The 19,265-nt window shown below is 50.7% G+C and overlaps 1 pseudogene; it reads left to right on the forward strand.

The window, feature by feature from the left end:
- Positions 1-10,664: 10,664 nt before the first annotated feature.
- LOC713249 (ral-GDS-related protein-like) lies at positions 10,665-17,720 on the forward strand (annotated as a pseudogene).
- Positions 17,721-19,265: the final 1,545 nt, after the last annotated feature.

A 19,265-nucleotide genomic window follows, 5' to 3' on the forward strand; every position in this document is an offset into this window, starting at 1 on the left:
GACAGTTTTCACACACTGTCTCAAGTCCAAACGCTGCAGAGTGGAGAAGGTTGTCCACTTACAGCTGTGGATCTCAAAACTCAGAGGTTAAGCTCCTCTCCTGAGGTCACACAGCCAGGAAGCTGGCTGTAAACCTCTTACCTTGGGAATGAATCTGGAGCTGCTGATGTTAAGTGTGCACGTAGTTCTCAGCCTAAGGGACGTGCCCCAACAAGTGAGGACCTCTCCCACCTTTGCTACCCAGTATTGGCTATATCGCCCCAGAAGTCTGATATCCCAACTACCTGTTAGAATATCTCCCCAGGAGTTAATGACAGGCTGACACCCTAAGGCCAGGAGATGAAGTTGAAAAGGCTGGTAATTAGCAAGGAGGGTAACAGGTTATTACCTTTGAACACTGCAGAAAAGGGCATCGTCTCCATGCAGGAAGAGAGGAGGCTGCACACTCCTCCAAACCCATCCCGGGGCACAGACCAGACTGTGGACAGGGGAAGAGGGCCAGGCAGCCCTGGAAGGAAGAGCTGGAATTCAGCTCACTCTTTCCCCATTCCAGGCTCTCAGACGTGGGCTTGGGCGTGATCCACTTTGAAGGCTGATAGATGCCAGGGAGTCTGGGGTGGTCCTGAGGCAGTGATGGTCTGGGATCACTGTGGCCTGTGTGCAGGAACTTTATGGTGGTGAAGCTCATTATTCACTTTTTTTGGGCACTCACTATGCTCCAGGAACTGTGTATAACCACAACAACCCTGATAATTAAGTCCCCAAATTATTCCATTTTAGAATGGGGAAACTGAGGCACAGATTTTTTCTTTTCATATAATCTGCCCTAGGTTACTCAAAGGTGGCCCTTGTTCTAATGGGCCCTTGTTCTAATGAACACCTTGTCTCACAGCAGAAGCTGGAGGCTACTTTGAACCAAATGATAAAGTAAGAGACTATTTGAACACGTTCCTTTTAAAGAAAAAAAAAATTAAGTTCAAGGGTACATGTGCAGGTTTTTTATACAGGTAAACATGTCACGTGGGTTTGCTGTACAGATTATTTCATCATCCAGGTACTAAGCCTATTAGCCAAGCTATTTTTTCTGCTCCTCCCACCTTTCATCCTCCGATAGGCCCCAGTGTCTTGCTCCCCATTGTGTCCACGTGTTCTCATTATTTAGCTTCCATTTGTAAGTGAACACACGTGGTATTTTTCTGTTTTGCATCAGTTTGCTAAGGATAATGGCTTCCATCTCCATTCATGTTCCTGGAAAGGATATGATCTCATTCTTTTTTGTGGCTGCATAGTATTCCCTGGTGCATATGTACCACATTTTCATATCCAGTCTACCATTGATGGGCATTTTTAAGTTGATTCCATGCCTTTGCTATTGTGAACAGTGCTGCAGTGAACACTGGCGTGCATGTTTTTTTTTTGTTTTTTTTTTGAGACAGAGTCTCTCTGTCACCCAGGCTGGAGTGCAATGGTGCGATCTCAGCTCAATGGAACGTCTCTGCCTGCCAGGTTCAAGTGATTCTCCTGCCTCAGTCTCCTGAGTAGCTGAAATTACTGTGCATGCCACCACGCCCAGTTAATTTTTGTGTTTTTAGTAGAGAAGGGGTTTCACCATGTTGGTCAGGCTGGTCTCGAACTCCTGACCTCAGGATCCGCCCGCCTCGTCCTCCCAAAGTGCTGGGATTACAGACATGAGTCAGCATGCCCAGTTGCATGTGTCTTTATGACATAATGATTTCTACTCCTTTGGGTATATACCCAGTAATGGGATTGCTGGATTGAATGGTATTTCTGTCTTTAGGTCTTTGAGGAACTGTTGCTGTCTTCCACAATGACTGAACTAATTTACACTCCCACCAAAAGTGTATAAACATTCCCTTTTCTCTGCAACCTTGGCCATTCTGACTGATGTGAGATGGTAGCTCACTGTGGTTTGATTTCCATTTATCTAATGATCAGTGATGCTGAGCTTTTTTTCATACGGTTGTTGGCTGCATGTATGTCTTCTTTTGAGAAGTATCTGTTCTTGTCATTTGCCCCCTTTTTAATGAGGTTTTTTCCCTTGCAAATTTAAGTTCCTTACTTGAACATACTTTATATGCCAGGTGCTTTTATAGAATTCTTATTTAATCCTCAAAAGAGCATTATTACTCCATTTTAAAGGTGTATAAACTGAGGCTCAAGGAGTTTATGCAATTTTTCCCAGGGTCACACAGCCAGGAAAGGGCACTGCTGGAACTCAAACTAGGCCTCTCTGATGGCCTTAAAGCCCTGCCTCCAGTTCCGCCTAGAACTGGGTCATCTGAAAATCAAGGTACTAGGAAACCCGTGAGAAGGGATTACTCAGCTTCTCTGAACTTGAGGACCAAAAGAAACACCTCATTGGGAGTTAGCAGACCTGGGGTGCCTGACGAGACTGCCCAATCACACCTAAAGGGGATCATTCAGGAGATGCGGGTCCACAAAGGTCCAGGTGGTCAAGAGGCTTTTATCCCTCCGCAGCATCCATTCTAAGGGGTGCTCCAACATTTCCTTGCATTCCTCCAATGATAGGGAGCTCATTTCTTTTGGAACCAGCAAATTAGCATAAAGAACAGGGTGTCAGGGGGCAGCTGAGAGAGGCTGAGAGCCCAGTATGTGGAGTCACTGACTTGGGGTCGAATCCTCGGCTACTCACTGTATGTGTGATGTTGGGCAAGTTTCCAACCTCATGTGGATATCTGTAAAGGGAGGTGAGTGGTAACCAGCACCCCTCCTTCTTAGGGGTAAGGTGGGAGGCCTGAATGAGATCCTGGAGATGGTGCCTGAGGGCCCTGCAGGGTGGCTTTAAAAATAACTCTCTGGTCGGGCACAGTGGCTCATGCTTGTAATCCAAGCACCTTGGGAAGACGACGCTGGTGGATCACCTGAGGTCAGGAGTTTGAGACCAGCCTGACCAATATGGTGAAACCCTGTCTCTACTAAAAATACAAAAATTAGCCAGGCATGGTGGTACACGCCTGTAATCCCAGCTACTCAGGAGGCTGAGGGAAGAGAATCACTTGAACCTGGGAGGTGGAGGTCGCGGTGAGCCGAGATCATGCCACTGCACTCCAGCTGGGGAAACAGACCCAGACTCTGTTTCATAAAAAATAAATATAATTCTGAGCATGTGGGCAAAGTGGGGAGAAGAGGGGGTAACTCAAAGGCCCCTCAACAACCACTAGAGCAATGGGAGCGGAGGGCAGGCTGTGCCACTCTGCCACTCTCACAGGCACCTGAGACTCTCAGGACAAGAAGCATGAACCAGCATCTCCAGCCCTGCCTGGACCACTGACCCTCAGCCCTGGTCCCCAAAGGTGGTACTAAGTGCTCACTTCCATACTATTGCTCACGTGGCACCTTCTGCCAGATGCCCCTCCCCAAATGCTCCAGCTGGTTAGCTGCAACTCAGGCTTTAAGCTTCAACCAAGGTATCGCCTCCTCCTGGAAGTCTTCCTGGACTCCCTATCCCCTAAGCTGGGACAGGGGTGCCTCCTCCATGTCCCATTAACACCTCCTTCCCTGCACATATCACAGAAACCAAAAGTGTCATTCATGCACTCAATATTTCTCAAGAGCTCCTGCGAGTCAGGCACCAGGGAGCAAGAAGACACGGTCCCTGTCCTAGCAAGCCTTACAGTCCAGGGAGATGAAAAAATATAAACAGAACCACAAAATGGGTAAGTCATTATTAAGTGAGACCAGTTCTTTGCACCTTGTGACCTCTGTGACAGATCCCAGAGCCAACACTCACGCCCCAGCCAGTCCCCAAACCCAACAGCTCCCCAAAGTCCTGGATATAAATAGCCTGTGCACTGCTAAGCAGACACTTCAGGGAACAATCTGCTGGCTGTGAAGAAAATGCACCCTCAGGAGGGTTCCACAGCCTTCTGCAAGCAAAGCCTTCTTTGCTTGGATGCCCATTAGAAATACTAAGGGTGGCCGGGTGCGGTGGCTCAAGCCTGTAATCCCAGCACTTTGGGAGGCCGAGACAGGTGGATCACGAGGTCAGGAAATCAAGACCATTCTGGCTAACATGGTGAAATCCCGTCTCTACTAAAAAATACAAAAAACTAACCGGGCGAGGTGGCGGGCGCCTGTAGTCCCAGCTACTCGGGAGGCTGAGGCAGGAGAATGGCGTAAACCCGGGAGGCGGAGCTTGCAATGAGCTGAGATCCGGCCACTGCACTCCAGCCTAGGCGATAGAGCGAGACTCTGTCTCAAAAAAAAAAAAAAAAAAAAAGAAATACTAAGGGAGCTCTTAAAAGAAACATGGCCAGGCACAGTGGCTTATGTCTGTCAACTCAGGATTGTGGGAGGCCGAGGCAGTAGGACAGCTTGAGGCTAGGACTTGAAGACAAGCCTGGGTGGAACAGTGAGACCCTGCCTCTACAAAAAAATATGGCATGGCATGGTGGTGCATGCCCATAGTCCCAGCCACTTGAGAGGCTGAGAAGGGAGGATTCCTTGAGCCTGGGAGGTCAAGGCTGCTTATGATCATGCAACTCTGCTACAGCCTGGGCAACACCACAAGATCCCATTTCAAAAAAGAAAAAACAAAACAGAACATGACTGTCTCCTACGCCATCAAATAAATACAACTCTCTGTAGGGTGACTCAGGGTATTAACATTTTTAAATATCGCCTTTGCTGAGGTAGATGTATAGTAATGACTAAAAAACATTTGTTATGTAAATACACCTCCGATGACTTATTTGTAGCCCTTTCCTATCTAGCAATTTCTACAGACCCTCTCTTTGGGCTTCGGAAGTCAGAATGGGCAGGGCCAGGGTGAGGTGTCCTAGGAAACTGAAGGTAGAGCACAGCTCCCAGCTCAGCGGGAACCATTTCTGAGGCTAAGGCACCCACTGGGGGATCAGCCTATCTTAAGAGGGAAAATCACACCTCAGAACCCCAGAGGCCCAAAAGAAAGCTCAAGTTCAGCAGATACCTGCCAGCAGGCCCTGGAGTGGCTGCCCCAGGGAAAACCGCCATTGCACTGTCAGCTCCCTCCAGCCCTCTCTCGGGTATAGGCTGGAGGTGGTTTCTAAGCTCAGAGGTCTCAACAAACGGTAGGTTGAACCTCAGAGGAGCCTATAGTTACCTCAAGACTCCACCTGACCAGGGCCCAAAATGAGTCCTGGGAGGGCAGCCAGGAAGAAAACAGGGCAGAGAGGGGAAACAGGGAGAGGGGGCCCTGGGACCACATCAGATATGGAGGGAACCAGGGGAATGAGGGCAGTCCTGATGATTGTGCTCCCCACAAACCCTGCATGCCTGTGTCCCCTGAGAATTCAGGGTGAGGAGCTCACTCTTGCCCTTCACCTGTTCCTGGGCTCTGGCAGGCTGGCCTGCTTTCTGCCCCAGCCTCACCCACTCTCCGCACTCCTTGCCACTGTTGTGGGCAAGCTGATCTCTCTGGTTTGCTGGACTCTCACTCTCTGCCCAATGGCACCGAGTTAACTTCTTTGCATGCTTTATTTTCTGTAATTAAAAAAGGAAGCAATTCTCACTAACACCATTTCTCAGAGGAGAAAACAGACACAGGGATGTTCTATGACTTCCTCACGATCACCAAGCTACAAGTGAGAACTGGGCTTTGAATGGAGATCTACCCATGCTCCTGAAGTTGAGCCATCCTCCAAGGAAAGGACAGCACCTGTAAAAGCTCAGTGAATGGGACAGAAGTGTACTCACTAAGGCCTGACCAGGCTGGTACCCTGATCTCCAACTTCCAGCCTCCAGAACTGGGAGAAACACAATTCTCTTCTTGATGAGCTCCCCAGGCTACGGATCTTGGCTGTAACAGCCTGAACTAGCTCAGAAGTGCTATTCCACCATCTGTGTCCTATTCCATCATTCAGAAGGGAGTCACTAACCCCTCAGTGCTGTCTTTGTGGATACTACCCACCCAAGGCTGAGATGAGGCACAGGGTCTGGTTCTAAATAAAATGGGAACGCACTGGAAGGTGCAATGTCAGAAAAGGATGTCTGAATTTCATTTAATCTCAACCTCTACTGGTGGAGAATGAAAGACGAGGCCCAGAGCAAAATTCGTTTTTCCTGAGATCACACTGTGGACCCCAGGCCCACTGGAGTTGTATTCCATGCTACTTCTCACCCCTTCTTGTAGTTCTTCCATCTTGCAGGGTGTGCAAAATCTACAGGGAACACCACACCATGAGTTTTTAAGATTTATCTCAAACACACCTCATGAGCTGCCTAGGAAGGAGATGCTAGCATAATCCCCATTGTTCAAGCTGAGGAGGCCCCAAAACACCAAAGGAGTTCTCTAGGGTCTCACAACTGCTATGATAAAAGGCTGCTCTTGACCCAGCACTGGCTCCTCAAACCTGGAAGAATGGTTATATTCCGGTCTTCTCTTCCCAAGGTGCTGAAGAGGCACACTTTTGCTTAACGGTGAAAGGTAAGGAGTTGATGGGGGAGGGTGAGCGATCAGAAACCCAGAGGGACCTGTGAGTAGGTCTCATGGAAAGGAGGAGCTTACAGGATGGAACCTGCAAGATGTGACCTCACTTCCTTGCTGACAGATCCCCAATAGAACTTAGAATTCTGGTAACTAGGCACCCATATTATACACACAGCCCCATTTCCAGCTCATTTGGTGGGCGACACTCCGGAGAACAACATGTTCTCCTGCTGTGTCCCGACATGCTGCCGACCTCCTCGTCGCAGGAGAGGCCAAAATGAGAGTCTTTCTCAAGAATATAGACATTGGTTCAACCCTCACCCTCGACGCCTCTGGCCCTTTGCCAGAAGGCACCCACAGGTAACACAGGGCCCAGGGCAGGCACGTCCAGGCCAGGCCTCAGCTCTGCCCGTCACGGCAGCACCGAGCCCCTCCCCATGTGTATGGGGGAAACAGGAGATGAGGGGCCCTCCCTGGACAGGAGCAGGCTGGTTGTCAGGTGTTTCGAGCCTGTCAGGTTCACAGCCCAGACCATGCCTGGCAGGGTGGGAAGGTGAGTGTTGAGGACACACTTTGTCTACTCAGATCTGAATCCCAAGACCTCAAGCTGTCATCTGCCAGAGAACTCAACCTTCTCCGGCTGGAGGTCTATGCAGATGCTCCTATGTGGCAAATATTGTTGGGGAAGGGGGGGGGCTAGGAGAAGTTCTAATGGGGGTATCCCATTGTGGGGTCAACCAGACAGGCCACTGACACCTCTTGGCCCGGCTCTTGGGCACTCTCTTTGTAGAGCTCCACACAGTGGATCAAGCAGGAGCTGCTGGATGGATTCCATTTCTCCAACTTCGTTAAAGGACAGGTGCACCATGCCACCAACAACGGCCAGTGCTGGTCTGGGGTGAGACGGGGCACAGAAGGGTCTCCACAGACAGGGACTCCAGAAAACCAGGGTGGGCCCAGGACTCCAACACAAATATGGGGACTCCCTAAGCTCTGTCCTAGGGCTTTCCCACTTTAGTGACCCACTGTCCTATCCCAAAGCAATCTAGCTGCCATCAGTCCCCAGTGACAACTTGGTTACAGGCAAAGTCCCTCTCACCTATCAGAGGAAGATCAGAGAAAATCCTTCTGTTTTCACTTTATGCTATGCCAGAAGTATCTCAGCATGTTGCCACAAGAATTGAGTATAATGGTAACAATAGCAACATACTCATACTGTTATCATTTTAACTCCCCACCCTAAGGGTATCTCGGGCAACAAACAGGCAGCTCTGCTGCCCTGCCAGACCTCTTCCAGGACTTAAAATACAGAACTTTTACACAAACAAGGGTGGGGGGGTGGTTGACTACAGCAACAGAAGGTGAAGCTACTCCATGCATTTGTCTTTAAAGTGTCATCTCACAGAACTCATCCCTGCAGGCCAATCGGGCAGGAGCTGTACCCTCACATCTCACTGTAATATTCCTTAAGGGAGGCCATGTTCCACAGCGGGTCAGCCTCTCAATGCTGGTGGAGCATGTCATGATAAAATTCCCTTTCTAGGAAGCCGTTCTGCAGGGAGCATAATCCTATGTGTGTCCTAACAGGCTGGAGCAGTTTGCCAGGACTGCCATAACATGCCACGCTGACTGAAGGGCTTAACCACAGAAATCTGGTTCCTCACAATTCTGGACACTGGAACTCCAATGTCAAGCTGTCAGACTGGGGTGGTTTCTCTGGGCCTCTCTCCTTGCCGTGGAGATGGTGACTTCTATCTCGGTCAGCACAGGGTCTTCTCTTCAACGTCTCTGTGCGCTCACCACCTCTCCTTGTTAGAACCCCAGGCATATTAAATTAGGGGCCACCCTAATGAACTCACTTCACCTGAATTACCTCTTGGAGAACTCTGTGTCCAGACACAGTCACATTCTGAGTCTCTGGGGTTGAGAATAGAAACATTTACATTTGGGGGAGGGGACACAATTCAATCCATAAAATACACAAATCCCCTGCGGAAGATAGACACCCGGGAAAGGGATATCTGGGTGAAAGGATATGCAGTCATCAAGTTTCAACATCTCTAGCCAGTTGACTGTCCAAAAGAGTTCCAGCTGGTCACACAGTCACCAGCAGCCTCTGAAGGTAGCTGCTTCTCTGAACGCAGCCTCCCCTGAACACTAACATGCTTTAACGTTTTGCCAATCTGTTGTTCGTGTGGCAGAGAAAATCACCTTGTTTCATTTCCAGTTTCAAACGTACATTTGCGTAACCTTTCACGGCTTCAATACCTGCCTGCATTTTCTCTTCCCCAGTTGTCTGGCAGATCTTGGGCCTTGGGATGTGCTCCCTCCCACCCTGGAGTTTTCCGGCATCTTCCCCTTGCCCAGGGCTGGGATGGCCGTAGCTGTTTCTCCAGACTCACGTTCATGTTGAAAGAACAAAAACAATCCTATCCCTTTAAGTCAAAAGGTTCTTCTACTAGAGCGTCTTGTCCTGTGCCCTGCTGCTAAAATGAAGAGGGGACCAGGCCTCTCCAGGCCCTTCCCCTCCATATCAGAGGTGGAGCCTCAGGTGGCCTAGAGGGAATTTCATGCAGTCCTCCCTGTGGAAGGTGCTCCCTTCTGACCCAGGTGCTGTTCAGCAGCCATGTGAAATCCAAAAGCCCGTGTCTCTTCTCTACCATGAGGGTGATTTGTGAGGATTGCAGGGATGATGCTCTTCATGCAGGCTGCTGATTCACAGGGTGCCATTGCCCAACAGCTAACAAACACCGTGACAATGCCTTGAAAGCAAGAATCATTTATCACTCTCCATCCTCACATGCAATTTTACTTTGAAAGCCTAGAACCCTTTTCACTATGGGCACCCAGGTTCTCCACATGCACAAGTCCCTGAAGGGTTGATGCTTCTTGGTGTGAGTTCCAGATCCCGATCCTCTGGTGGTTCACAGTGTTACCACTGACTCCCATGTCCCTCCTTTTCCCCCTAGTATGAAAATCAGATCTGCAGGATGCCAACTTTCCAGCCCAGCACAAGGGAGAAGCTGTTGGACTCCCTGGTTCCAGCCTTGCTAACTAAACCCATCTCCTCCTATGCCACCTGCCTGGGCCCCTCCTGGGACTTTATCACCGTGCCACATTTTTTGGAACTACTGGTTAGAAGGTGAGTGCCCATCCCCTACAAGGCACAGAGGTGCCTCTGTCCCCTACTGACTGTGCCTTGAAGATGCAGCTCTCAGAGACTCGGCTGGCCCTCTGGAACAGGGAGTAGTGAGAAGATGAACCTCACAGAGTTCTTGTAGGGACTGAATGATCTAAGACACGGCAAAAAAAAAGGGGTCCCTAGAGCCTAAAACTCTGGATATCTGCTGGAGGTGCTGTGATTCATGTTTATTACTTTTCTCTTCCCCCTCACTGAAGTAGCTCTCAGCATTCTGTCTCAATGGCCCATATCCCTCGATGTTTGGAAAAGCACATAGAAAAGCAAGTCTATGATGGAACTGGTAAGGATGTCTGAGATTCTTTCTGGCTGGTCTCTCTCCTCGACACAGACAGAAGAAGGGACACTTGGTGCTGAAAAGAGAGCCACAGGCCCACTCAGACATCTGGAGAGGCTCAATGGGGTTCACCAACGGTTGGGGTTCACTCATTCAACACATACATACAAAACACCTCATTTTTGCATCGCTCTTCTTGTGGTTTGGCATAATTTCATAAACAAAGCCGATGGCAATCCCTCAGTATCGACTCTACTGAGTCAGGCAATCACAGTAGACAGAATAAACAGGTCGTATCTACAGAATGTTAGAGGGGAAACCCTCATGGCCTCTTCTACGTATGGTGGCATCCTCCCAGATTTTGACTAGAATGACGGAGCCCAGCAACAAGTATAAACTGGGTGAATTTAGGATTCTGAAAGTCGTTTTCACCCACAAAACATGGGGGAAAAGATGTGGACTCTGGCTGGGGAGACGCTAAAAGAGCCCTGGGGCTCATACTTCTTATAATGCCCACAAGAAGGCTGACATCTGGGGACTTCCCCTGTAAGAGGCATATAGTGACTTCTGTAAATGGAGACTTAGGTTCCCTGCAAAGGAGAGGGGAGGCTGGGGTCACAGCTGGCCACTGAGAGACCCACCACAGCACCATGGCTTCCCAGATCTCCCTGTCCTCCTCCACCCAACATCTGCCCCTCCCCTCCTAACCCCAGGAACAGGGGAGCCAGAGCTGGAGCTTGATGAGCAAGCTGCTCACAAATCAGCCTGGAGCTGCAGTCTTGAGTGCCCAGGTGCACAGTGCTGTGCTCCAGGGTCTTGGGAAGAGAATGTCAGTGGGACGCCGGGGTGCAAAAGGGTCTGTACAGCCATGGTGCATGGACAGGTCTGCCCCTTCCAGGACAGCACTGATGGCTTGGGGTAGGGTGGGGCTGTCCTCTACACAGGCTGCAACAGGTCAGGGACCCAGAACCACACAAGTGTGCCCTGGAGGGTTGTGTGGGAGAAGGCCAGGCCTCTGACTCAGCTGTCTACTCCATCACCAGCACCATCACCTCCATTTTGTTCACCTGGCCCCTTGAAAACACTTCAGTTTGCTATCAGCCCCCACAACGGTCATCTTTCCGGATAAAGTTGGCCTTCAGGAACTTCACCTGGCCTGGACTGGGCGTGGAGGACCACCAGGAACTTGTCCTAGGCCAGTTGGTGCTTCCGGAGCCCAACGAGGCCAAGCCAGATGGTGAGGTGGCTTGCAGTCTGGAAGACTTTCCGGGGGTGGTGGTTTGGGGCTACAATTCCCTTAAATTCCATCCGGTCATTTCTGTGCTTGGAAAGTCCAGTGAAAAGTGACTGGTGGGGTGACCTTTTCCCCTTTTCCAGATCCTACTCCACCTCCTGGGCAACACCCATTAACAATGCTGGCCCTGGAGCCAGCACCACCACTGCTGGCGGACCTGGGGCCTGCTCTGAAGCCAGAGTCACATGCAAGCCTGGATGCACCCAGATATCTACATTGAGCACCAGGGCCAGCACCAAAAGAAGGGCCCCCTCCAGGAACAGTGCTGGAGATACAGTCAGCCCCAGAGTCCCCCTGTTCCGGGGCTGTGAAGAACCCACCTCGTGAGGAGATGCCGGACATCACAACCTTCCCTCCCAGGCTGCTGGCAGAGCAGCTGACCCTCATGGATGTGGTGAGCAGCTGGGCTTTGCAGGCTGTGACTCTGGCACCAACTGTCTCAGACCGGCCTCTCCCTGAGGGGCGGCCAATGCCCTGGGTCCAATTTCAGCCCCACTTCTTACCAACCATGGGATCTGGATGAGTTTCCTCACCCACAAGCCTTCCCTGTCTGCACATGCACAGCAGAGATGGGACATCGCCCGTGCCAGCTGCACAGAGTGACCGTGCAGACTGAATGACAGGGGATGGACAGAAAGCAGGACAGGGCAGGTGATCACTGAGGGGCAGGCAGGGCCATGGGTCACTCACAGAGCTGCTCAGGAGCCTCACAACCCTCAGCGCTTACTAGGTACTTGATGCATACTAGATTCTACGGCAGACACCCAACCAGAGCCCATAGTTGCAGCTGCCACAAGGAAAGTGCACCAGTATGGAGAGGAGGAGAAGAGGGCTGATTGGGATGGGAGGAAGACAAGGTCTCAGGACGGACAGGCCTAAGCCACCTTCTAGTCCTTGGAGTGCAGATGGCCTGGGAGAAAATGTCACTCTCTCTTCCCACCCTTGTTGGGTTCTGGGCCATGATGCATTCAGGGCCCTCGGTGGGCAGAAAATCAAACCCAGGGACTCCCACACTTCTGGAGCCCATTTTAAAGCTTTCTGAGCTCCAGCTTGTTTCCTGCCAGAGACCACGGATGACTGTGAGCTCAGTCCCTGCCTGGGACTATGGGTGACCCTGAGCTGGAGTGTGCTGTATCCATGACACTCTCATTCTCCCCAAAAGGATCTGTTCAAGAAGGTGGAGCTCTACGAATGCTTGGGCTCCATCTGGGGCCAACGACATCAGAAGGGGAATGAGCACGTGGCACCCACAGTTCGTGCCACCGTCGCACACTTCAACAGGCTCAAGAACTGTGTCACCACCTCCTGCCTCGGGGACCACAGCATGAGGGCCCAGGACAGGGCCAGGGTGGTGGAGCACTGGATCAAGGTGGCCAGGGTAAGCCATGGTTGGGCCTGAGGCTTCCCTCTTTGAAAAAGGGGAACTGGCTCTTCTCCTCCATCGGCTTTCAGGATTGGCTTCTGTATCGCTAGCCTGAGCCCTGCACATCCCCTAGGAGGTTGTTGCCAGACGTTCACTGACCTTGACTCCCGCGGCCCAGTGGTAGCTGCTCACTTCTGACCTGGGTTCTTCCTTGGGTTGAACTAAAATCCTCCTAGATGAGTGACATTCACTCGGCCCCAGGTGTGCCCTCCGAAGGGTTCCCAGGCCTCTGCTTCGTCCAGGAGGGGAGATCTCAGCAGAGGGAGCTGAGGCTGAAGTGGGCCAGGCTCCACCCATGGACCTCACAGCTCACTCTTCCCTCTTCAGGAGTGCCTAAGCCTCAACAACTTCTCCACGGTGCACGCCATCGTCTCCGCACTGTGCAGCAAACCAATACATCGGCTACACAAGACATGGGCAGCAGTGTCCAGGTGAGGAGGACTCTCTCCATGGGAGCACCAGGGTTGACCTAGGGACCGTATGTCTCCCCACGTGCCCTCAATGACTCTGAAAGGTTCTTGGAGTCCAGGGACACAAGGCAGGGATGGACTGGTGGGTGTGGTCACTAAGCTGCCCTGGACTTCTAGGCAAGGATTTCCAACTCGGGACTACGGTTTTTTAACCATCAGGAACAGACTAGAGCCAACTGGAGACTTTCAGGTGTTTGTATCCAGCAGTGGAACTGTGTCCAAATAAAAGCTAACTGTAAACAAACAGTGGCTCATGTGAAGTGGAGACGGGGCCCAGGCGAGGAGCATGAAAACTCCCATCCTGTTCCTCTGGAGCCCTTGTCATCAGAGGACCCCACTGGAAACTCTCACCCAGGAAGTTGGGATTATCTGGATTTTCAAACAAAAGGGATTGGATTGGAACTCACAAATCTCCCCAGTGTTTCCCAAATTTACCCTTCTTTCTTTCCTCTGTCCATAGCAAAAGCACAAAATATCTAAAAGAACTCTGCAAAAAAGACACTGCAGTGAAGAGGGACCTGCTGATCAAGGTACAGTGGAGTCTTGGAGATGCAGGACAAGTGTTTAAGGGTCAGAGAAAAGAGTGAGTTTGGAAGGTCATTGGAGCCAGTGTGCAGTAGTTATTTTGTTTTGTTTTGACTTACCTACTAAAAGTGGACTTGAAAAATTCCCTCCATGCCTACCTTGGGCAACAGGAAGAGAGGTGTGTGGATCGACAGGCACGTGGGGGCACAGGGGTAGGAGGCCCTGGAAATGGGATGTGGCAATGGCTGCTGGGCTGCTGAGCAGGGGTGATGAGCTGCAGCATTAGCAGGGCTCTGGCTCTCATGCTGGTCCATGCTGCTGGCATGGAGCTTCCTCCAGGCTGGGGGGTGTTCATGGTAGGTGGGACTTTCTTCCTATCTCAAACTGGCCAGTAATTCCTCAGGAAGCCAGGCCTCTGCTGCTGCTTCTGTCTACAGTGCACCTCCATGGGCAGGGGCCTCTATCCACACTGCGGGAGAGGGGAAACGACAACAGAGGAAGCTCATGTGCCAGGGAGTCCAGTGGATTGCCCAGCTATGGGTACCAATGGGCATGCTTGGGACAGACATATGTGTTTGCTGGGACTCCCTGCTCTGCCCTTTGCAGACACTTGAAAAGGTTCATGTCACAGGATTCTCACCAGTGAGCAGTGACACATGTTCATGACAAGCATGTGGGGGATTCAGGCATTCCTAGGGGATCCTCCCTGACCAGATCTCAGAATCTTCCATGCAAATGAGAAGGCAACATGTCACCCCACCCACGATTCTGGAAAACCCTGCCATGTCAGTCAGAGATGGGGACACAGGAGGCCACATCCTGAGTAGAGGAAGAGAGAGTTCTGTGCATGGAAGTCCCCTGAGGGATCAATGGCAACGCAAAATCTTTGACATGGTTAAAATGCAGTTTGTGTGTCACAGACTCCAGCGGGGCTCAGATAGGCAGGTGCCACTTAACCAGGTCTCCTAAAACGCCCTGTCCCTTTCCCATCATTACTGTGCCTGGTTGCAGACCTAGACACTCAAGAGACTCCAGAGAACAGGACCCTGATGGGTGGTGGTGCTGAGATACTGGGTGAAGGCAGCCGAGACACAGCCTCCAGGACAGGCAGGAGGCGCCCTGTCTTTTGGGGTCCTGGGGAGTCATTCTCCACTCTGGGCCTCTGTTTGCTCTTCTGGAAAATGAAGGGATGCTGAGCCTGTAGTGCAGCCCTCACAGGACAGAAACGAGGTTCAAGAAAAGAAAGCAATTTGAGGGTGCTCATGCCTGGTTCTTCCTCAGAGGGATGAGGATGAGAACAATGGCAACAGGAATAGGAAAAAGTACTCAGGAGGCCCTGTGAGGTAGCTGTGGTTTTCATTGCTCTTTACAGAAGAGAGAACAGTCTCAGGCAGGCCCGGCTGCCTGACTGGGTGACACACACAGGAGTGTAGAGCTGGGCCAGTGGAATGAGCACTGTGCCAGGTGACTCATGCCAGTCCCTGGGGATCCAAGTGCGGGATGGCTGGGGTATAACTTGGGGAGGGGAGGAGAGCCTCACTGTCTCCATCACTGACACCTGGCAGGCGGGGAGCTTTAAGGTGGCCACCCAGGAGAGGAACCCACAGAGAGCGCAGATGAGGCTGCGGAGGCAAAAGAAGGTGAGCGAGCCTTATTCATGGAGGGGCTGCAGGGGATCACAGGACAGGGCTCCCTTCCCCGCCAGCTGGAGGCCTCCATATCAAGACAGTGGGGGCTTCCACCCAGCCCTGTCCTCCTGTGGACACTGGGCCTGGAAAATCTCCATTCGAGAGACCAGAGCAAGGGTCTGGGAAAGCTGGACTCAGAGTGGATGTGGGGAAGGGTAAGGCTGGGACCACATGCCCCTGTGAATTGTTAAAATCCCACCATAGAGTGGGATTTTAATAACTAGGAGTGCTTGCTAGACTTGGAGGTCATCTGGGATAGAGGAGGCAGAGAACTGGGAAAGGCAGCTGAGGGTCTTTGGTTGCTCCATCCGGGAGACCTAGGGAGGGGGGTTCTGGAAGACAGGGGCTGATGGGATTTCATGGGACAGGACAGTGGGCAGCCATCTGATGGCCAATACTCATCACCACCTCCCCAACCCTCCTTGGCACAGGGTGTGGTCCCCTTCCTGGGGGATTTTCTGACTGTGTTACAGAGGTTGGATTCGGCCATCCCGGACGATCTGGATGTGAGTGAGCCTGGGGCAGGTTGGTTGGGAACCAGGAGCCTGAGGCTTGGGAGGAGAGGGGCCTGGACCGAGCCCTTAGATCTCAGCCATTGGCAAACCTGCTCTCCTGAGAGCCTCACAACTGCTCCTGCAGGTGGGGGTGTCAGGCCCATCTCATCACCTCTGCGAGATGGAGGCTCCATGGCAGCCACCAGTCCCTATCCTTGAGTGGTGAAGCTGCAGAGCTGCCTGACTGGAAAGCTGCTGAGATGTGGGCTGAACTGGACTCAGCGACTCACCAGGGTAGTCCTGTAATTGGAGAGTGAAATTGAGCCTCTCCAAGGGCAGGCAGTTCCAGGGTCACTGAGCGCTTTTTTTCTGTAACAGAACTCAGTTTCCCTGTCATCAGACAGGGTTGAGGCAGAGTGTCCCTGAGCCTCAGCTCCCATGCTCCCTGCTCTAGAGCATGGAGTCTGAGGCATATCCAAATCCTGTCATGTGCACATCCCCTGACCCTGGTGACCCTAGCAGTAGTACAGCATGGGAAGGGGTGGGGTGGGGCTGGTTGTGGGCCAGGGACCTTTCTGATGGACTCTGTCTGCCTTCCAGGGCAACAGCAACAAGAGGAGGAAGGTGAGCAGCTGGGACATTCACATTGGAGGAGGGTGGGGATGTGGACCTCACAGTCCACCCTGGGCAGGACACTCCCTGGCTCCGTCCTCTACATCTTAGAAAGTTACTGGGAGGGTTTGACACACACAGCAGGAAGAGATCTATCCTCATGTAGAAATTGGGAAAGGCACTGGATCAAAGACCAATTCCTGCAGGAGGGGATGTTTACATCCAACTCTGAGAGCAGGCTGGGGACTACATAGGGCCCCTTCAGAAAACTGCCCTAGAGACCAGCCCCTTCTCCCTGCCTACCAAAGCCCCCCCTCAGCATCTTCCACCCAGGCCCTGTCAGCATCCTGCCTTCTGTCTCTAGGAGGTCCGAGTTCTGCAGGAAATGCAGCTGCTCCAAGTGGCTGCCATGAATTACAGGCTTCAGCCTTTGGATAAATTTGTCACCTATTTCCCAAGAATGGAGCAGCTTAGTGACAAGGAGAGGTGAGGGCCTAGCAGATGGGCAGAGGGTGGGAGAAGGCTCTCCATTTTATTTTAACAAGGTTTGGCTCTGTTGCCCAGGCTGCACTGTAGTGTCACCATCTTTGCTCAATGCAATGTCTGCCTCCTGGGCTCAAGCCCTTCCTCAGCCTCTCAAGCAGCTGGGACTACCGCTGTACACCATGTCCCAGGACATGGTACAGCATGTACAGACACCATGTCCTGCTGTTCTGCTGTTTTTCTGGTACAGATGGGGTTTCACGATGTTATCCAGGCTGGTCTCAAATTCCTGGCCTCAAACAATCCACCCCACTCAGCCTCCCAAAGTACTGACATTACAGGTGTCAGCCACCCCACGTGGCCTAGAGGAGGCTCTCCTGTGGCCAGTTGCAGAGAGCCTGTGGCCATGACTCCATGACCAGCATCAAGCCCTGTTGCATGGGAACTGCTGGGGACCCAGGATTCCAGCGGGGCAGTCACTGAGTGGGGACCTGATGCGTGGCTCATGGTGGCCTCACAGCTGCCTCTCTCTCCTGCAGCTACAAGCTGTCCTGCCAGCTGGAGCCCAAATCACAGTAGGCCGGAAACATCCTGCAGTGGCTGGGACCCCACCGGGGTGCTGCCCAGAACACCGGCTCTGCACCATCCTTCACCCAGACCGTGACACCAGGGAACCACATCGAGGTGGCTGGCAGCTCAGCTGCATCTGGCCCCTGCTCCTCAACACAAGCTGCTCCTGCTGGCCAGGATCAGGCCATGGGACTTTTGCGAGTCGGGGGTAGATCATTTTATGTTTATTTTCTTTAGTGTATAAGTAAGGGTTTTTTTCTTAACTTTCATCAAAATAAAATTTTAAAACACTATTCAAAATGTTCTATAGTTGTTGGCATGAGAAAAGTTCAGCCAGTGCAGTAACTGTATACCAGTCTTTAGGATTCATAGTCTAGTATGTCAAATTGAGGCTATGGCTGAACAAGTCATAGAACAGCGTTCACATTACACATGCCAAACATTTCATGTTTTCCCTTTTTATTCAAATTGATTATTGTTAACTCTGTTTAAGGAAAACAAAAAAACCCAAAAATCCTTAAAAACCGTAATATGTCACCCAATCTACCACACTTGTTCTACTGACCAGCTACTCTCAAACTTAAATTCTAGTTAAATTCAACTTCCACTGGGTTACTCTACTTTCTTAAGGTTTGAATATTTAATGAATCACTGAAATATTTACTGAAGGGCTGGAGATGGGAGGTATTTAAGCAAGCAGAAGGGCTGGCCTTCTCCAGAAGTCCTGGGCTGAAGAGAGCTGGCCATCAGTCTCCACAAAATACAGATAAACTTTTTCCACTATGGATCTTCCCAGACTTTCTGACACTTCTCCCCTAAGTGAACATCAAGGAAGGAGAGAATCATTTGAACCCAGTATCAAAAGGATGTCCCAGAGCTTAATTTGAACACAAACCCCATTGTGCCCTATTAGACAAAAACAAGACAAAGAAGTCAACATTTCAGGGTCTGCAATATCATACCTCTAAATCAACACCAAATAAACACCTAAACCCAATCCTGGAGCCACAAAGCTCCTATAAGAAAAGTGGGAGTCTGTATCTCAGCAAAACTTGTATCTCTTCATGCAGTTTACAAAAAGGAAAGAAAACAAAAGCAAAAATTATCTATGGCAAGAAATCTTTGACCATGTAATTGATTTGTCAATACTTTTTCTTATTTTTTGTTCTTTTTGGATGGAACACTAAAATCACTGCTAACAAATGTGAATACAAACACATGAGACTATACATCATTTTAGAGCTACCACATGGGGAAGAGAAACAATGAACTATTAAAAAGAAGGCATCTTAAAGATTGAAAGAAAGTTCAGCAGAATCACATCTGTGAAAGTGGTTGTTAATCTAACGTATGAGAAACTAACACTACTCTAACTGGGAAAATGAACAAAACCAAATACCCAAGCTAAAACTGGGCAAAGAACCTAAACAGGCACATCTGAAAAGAAAACACGAAATTCAATGACAGGTCAAAGAGAAGCTGCTCAACCTCACTAATCCTCACACAAATGTCTAAGTAGAAGCCACACTCAAATACCTCTCACTTTAATTAGAATGAAACTTACCAAAAAACAAAACAAAACAAAACAAAAACCAACACAACCCATACGTTCACAGGCAGAGGCCAACGTAGAAATGCAGAAAAAGACACTTTCATACACTTTTTCTGGGAATGTACATTATTATACACACGAAGCAAAGCAGTTGAAGGTGCCTTAAACATTTTACATTACAACTACCCATTCACCTGGCAATCGCACCGTCAGTTATACACAGAAAGCAC

This window comes from Macaca mulatta, chromosome 10 (assembly GCF_049350105.2).
Source record: "Macaca mulatta isolate MMU2019108-1 chromosome 10, T2T-MMU8v2.0, whole genome shotgun sequence".
NCBI lineage: Eukaryota > Metazoa > Chordata > Mammalia > Primates > Cercopithecidae > Macaca > Macaca mulatta.